The sequence below is a fragment of the Pipistrellus kuhlii genome, unplaced genomic scaffold, assembly GCF_014108245.1.
Source record: "Pipistrellus kuhlii isolate mPipKuh1 unplaced genomic scaffold, mPipKuh1.p scaffold_m20_p_41, whole genome shotgun sequence".
Lineage (NCBI taxonomy): Eukaryota > Metazoa > Chordata > Mammalia > Chiroptera > Vespertilionidae > Pipistrellus > Pipistrellus kuhlii.
Window position 1 is genome coordinate 2,080,790 of NW_023425542.1, and position 5,001 is coordinate 2,085,790.

The following is a 5,001-nucleotide window of genomic DNA, read 5'->3' on the forward strand; positions in this document are numbered from 1 at the left end:
TCCCTTCCCACACTGTTCCCCCTTCCCCCTCTCTCCTGCCCCATCTCCCTCTCTCTCTTCCTCTCCCCCTCTCCTCTCCCCCTTCCCCTTTCCCCTTCCCCTCTCCTCCTTCCCCTTTCCCCCTCCCCTCTCCCTCCCCTTCCATTCCCACTCTCTCTCCCCCTCCCCCTCCCTCTCCCTCTCTCTCTCTCTCCCTGAAATCAATAAAGATATATTTTTTTAAAAAGAGAGCAAAAATAAAAGTAAAAAATAAACCATGATGTGTATTGTGCACAGTGAGGGTGCTTAGGGCAGCAGTCTTCAACCGGTGTGCCATGAGGAATTTTTTAAATTTCCCACTTATTTTTTTAAATATGTTTTATTGATTTCAGAGAGGAAAGAGAGGGAGGGATGGAAACATCAATGATGAGAGAGAACCACTGATCAGCTGCCTCCTGCACGCCTCCTACTGGGGATCCAGCCCACAACCTAGGCATGTGCCCTTGACCAGGATCAAACTAGGACCCCTTAGTTCTTGGATCAACGGTCAACCACTGAGCCACACTGTCCAGGCTCATGCGAATCTTTCACAGCAACCCTCCAGGGCTGAGTTTTTATTATCTCCACTTTTCAATGAGGAAATGGAGGCTCAGAGAAGCCGAGGAACTAACCCAAAGTTACTAGGTGTACTGGTTAGTAATGGTGGATTTTGCAATCAAATAAAACAATCATTTCAGGAGAAACATCAAAAGTGCTTTATTCAAAGTAATGTCAATCGCTAGCTACACATTTCCCCCATATTCCAGGTAATCTGTGGATACCGTCCCAATAGAACTTTACTTGTTTTGAGGCAAACCATTCAGAGACCCAATTTTCCACTTCTTTGTACATTTTGAAGTGCTGCTCAGAAAGTGTGTGTGTCATCAGTCAGAACATGGTAATCTGAAGGAGCAAGGTCTGGTGAATACCGAGAGTGGGTTAATACTTCCTAGACAAGATCTGTTAACGTGTCTTTAACTGGTTTTGAAGTGTATGATGGTGTGTCATCATGAAGCAAATTTATTTTGCCGTGTCTTCTGGCTCATTCTGGTCGTTTCAGGATTGAAGTGTGGTTTAAATTGATTATTTGTTGTCAGTAGCAATCAGTATTAATGGTGTCACTTGATTTTAAAAAAATAAAAAATGGATGTTGTTTAGCAAAGACCTAGGAGGTGTGTTCAGTCAAGTCATCCAGGACAAGTCAGTAGTAGTGCATACTGTTAACAAAAAAACCATTGAAACCTATAAAAAATTTTTGTGAGTTTAGCCAAGACTGGTTTAGCTCAATGGATAGAGCATCGGCTTGGGGACTGAAAGGTCCCGGGTTTGATTCCGGTCAAGGGCATGTACCTTGGTTGCGGGCATATCCCCGGTGGGGGGTGTGCAGGAGGCAGCTGATCGGTGTTTCTCTCTCATCGATGCTTCTAGCTATCTATCCCTCTCCTTTCCTCTCTGTGAAAAATCAATAAAATATATTTAAAAACAAAAACAAAAATATACATGTACACACACACACACACACACACCCCGTGTGTGTGTGTGTGTGTGTGTGTGTGTATATATATAAACATATGTGTAACTCCAGCTATTGAAAAAAATCTGCATTATTAGCTGGTACACCTGGTACACAGCAATTAAGTGATAAACCGGGGACTCCCAAGTCACTACCCTCACAATGGGAGGGAGTTATCTTTTTGCCAACCTGTTTCCTCACCCTTTCCCCTCCCTCCTTGCTCTTACCCTCTGCGTGGTGAGCTTGCATCATTACTCTGGCCCAGAGGCCCAATTAGGGGCTCTCCCCAAGGGAACTGGCTAAAGCAAGAGGGCCTCCCTGAGTTCAGGTCTTAATCAGCCATCACTGCTCTTCCCTACACTCTGACCTGCCCAGGGCGACACCTGCCAGGCTAGCTCGTGGCAGGAGGCGGGACTGGTACCCAACCCAACCGTACAGCCGCAGCCACCCCGCACAGCACGGGAGGCTGTGCCTGGCCCTGCCCACCCCGCTCCCTGGCCCACTGCTGGGGGGATTTTTACAACAGGCAGTGCCTGTCTGTGTAGCCAGGGCCACTGACCTCTTTTCCCTTCGATTGTCAAATTTAAAAAATGTTAACAGCCAACACACCAAGAGCTGTCTTGTATGAACGAATCAAAATTAAGCCTTTTTTGGGTCAGATCGGAAAAAAAAGATGTATTTTTGGTGTGCTGCAGAATGTTAGTAATTACCGTATTTTTTGGACCATAAGACGCACCGGACCATAAGACGCACCAGTTTTTAGAGAAGGGAAATGAAGAAAAAAAGATTCTGAAACAAATAGTGTCCTAAAATATTTTATGTGCATTAAAACCCAACATCGCAGTCATAAACACATGTAATCAACCCTGTAAAGTAAACAGCAGCATTTAGAACCATTTTAGAGCCGGGCAAGCACACGGAGACCACACAGAGCCGGGCAAGTAAAAAAACTTTTTTTTTAAAAAGTATATGTGTAGGCTATATTTGGACCATAAGATGCAGGGACTTTTTCCTCCCACTTCTGGGGGGAAAAAAGTGCGTCTTATGGTCCGAAAAATATGGTAGTTTATGTGCCATGAGATGGAAAAGGTTGAAAATCGCTGCCTCCATGTCTGGAGTGTAGAATTTGGTGGTTCGCTGGACATTTGTGTTCCAAGGAGCCCAGTTTGGGAAGCCTGAGTTTATCGGGCAAGGCCGGTGGCGGTGGTGCCTTCCGTGACCGACACTTTCCCGCAGGCCCAGCGGAGCCCCGGGATTCCTGAGGAAACCGTGACATGAAACTCCGCAGAGGTGGGTAGTCTCTCCTTTTGGTTTTTATTTATTTTTGTTTTTCATTTATTTTTATTGATTTCATAGAAGAAGGGAAAGGGACAGAGTGATAAAATCATCCATGTTGAGAGAGAATAATTGATTAGCTCCTCCGGCACACCCCCTACTGGGGGTCAAGCGCAACTGGGCATGTGCGCTGATGGGGAATTGAACTGTGACCTCCTGGTTCATAGGTTAACACTCAACCACTGAGCCAGGCTGGCCGGGCTGTTTGTTTCTATTTTATTTATTTTAAAAAATATATTTTTTATTGATTTTTCACAGAGAGGAAGGGAGAGGGATAGAGAGCTAAATACATTGATGAGAGAGAAACATCGATCAGCTGCCTTCTACACACTTCCCATTGGGGATGTGTCCTCAACCAAGGCACAGGACCCCGATCGGAATAGAACCCGGGACCCCTCAGTCCTCAAGCCTATGCTCCAGCTACTGAGCCAAAATGGTTTATACACTAAAAAAAAGAAAAGTTGAATGATACAGAGAAGATTAGCATGGCGCCTGAGTGAGGATGATGCAAATTCATCAAGCGTTCCATATTAAAATTTTTTTAACAACTTCAAACATTTTAGGAAAAGCTCTGAGTTTATGTCACCTTGTTGGAGTCCGTTCCCAACCTGGGCTTAAATTTCTTTATCTGTTAAAAAAGCAAACAGGGAGGACTTTTTTTTTTTTTTTTAAATAAAATGTATTTTATTGATTTTTTACCGAGAGGAGAAGAGAGGGATAGAGAGCTAGAAACGTCAATGAGAGAGAAACATCGACCAGCTGCCTCCTGCACACCCCCTACTGGGGATGTGCCCGCAACCAATGTACATGCCCTTGACCGGAATTGAACCCGGGACCTTTCAGTCCGCAGACCGACGCTCTACCACTGAGCCTAACCGGTTTCGGCCGGGGAGGACTTTTGAGCTGGACTTTTGGTGGTCCCCTCTGCACTCCAGGGTTCTAGAACCTTCCATGTTAATGCGTGTGGGATTTCCCCAGGCCACCAGCTGCCTGTGGGTTTTCTTTTGATGAAAAATTTTTGAAAACTAGCTTTGTCTGGCGGATGCATATCTTACGGTGAAGTTCACTCACTCTGTGGGCCTGCAGCTCTGACTTTTGACAAAGGTGTCCCGTGGAGCGACCCCCACCCTAGGCGGGACGGTTTCCTCCTTCCAGAAAGTGGTCAGCTCCTCGCCCACCTTGTAGCCACTGACCTGTGCCCTGTCCCCGGGAACGGGGTGTTTGCAGCGCAGTGAGCCGCACATCCCCGCCGGAGCCATGGCCAGCCTGAGGTCCAGCCGCCCCGGCTGCATCCGGGCCGCGTTCAGCGCCCCCGGCACCCGGGCCAGCCTGCGCAGGAGGCAGAGGAACGCGCTCCGGCGCCTCAAGGTGCTTCCCTCGCAGCCCTTCCCTCTCCCTGGGAATGGGGGGCGGGGGACCCTGTGTGCCCGAGACCAGGAAGCCTGCCCTGGGCGTCATCCTTTGGGTCTTTTCTCTTCCCCGAATCAGAGGTGTTCCCATCCCTGGCCTTAGGGGGTCTGTCTTTTTGATTAAGAAAAAAACCGTAGAGTTGCTTTACCCGGCAGCCTGGGTTTGCTGGGGAGGGTTCTAGAATGTCTGCCGAGCAGGGCCTGGCCGCGTCCGGACCTCAGCGTCTGCCTCCCGGGGAAGGGCTGGGTGAGGGCTGGGTGGGCCCTGGTTCTCCGGAGCGAGTGCAGCCTGTGGGTCCAGGGGCATTTTCGGGTCCCCCACTGCCAGGCCTGTCTCCTGCGCCTCTGGTTCCTGGTCCGAGGAGGCCCAGCTTTGGGTTCAGTCCCTCAGCCAGACCTCTGAGGGCTCTGGCCCGTTCGGGCTCCTCGCAGAGACCATGGCACGGGCAGCGGGCACCTTGCTCCTGCCTTTGCACGGTAAGCAGCCGCCTGCTCCCTTGATTGGCAGCAACCCTTGTCCAACCCTTTCCCCAGGTCAGTCACAGGAAGAGCTACGCGGACTTCGTTGAAGGTATCTGGAGAGAGGTACGTTAGGCCATGTGCTGGCAGCCACTCTTAGTTTTATTTATTTTTAATTTTTTATTAGGGAGAGAGAGAGGAAGCGTGGAGAGAGACAGACGTCAGTTTGTTGTTCCGCTTGTTTGCGCATTCGTTGGTTGACTCTTC

The 5,001-nt window shown here is 48.8% G+C and overlaps 1 non-coding gene across 1 annotated transcript; it reads left to right on the plus strand.

Annotated features, from left to right (window-relative positions):
• The first annotated feature begins 3,299 nt into the window (after positions 1–3,299).
• LOC118704299 lies at positions 3,300–3,408 on the plus strand. The gene has a single exon (XR_004983371.1). It is a non-coding gene; the product is annotated as a U6 spliceosomal RNA (small nuclear RNA).
• Positions 3,409–5,001: the final 1,593 nt, after the last annotated feature.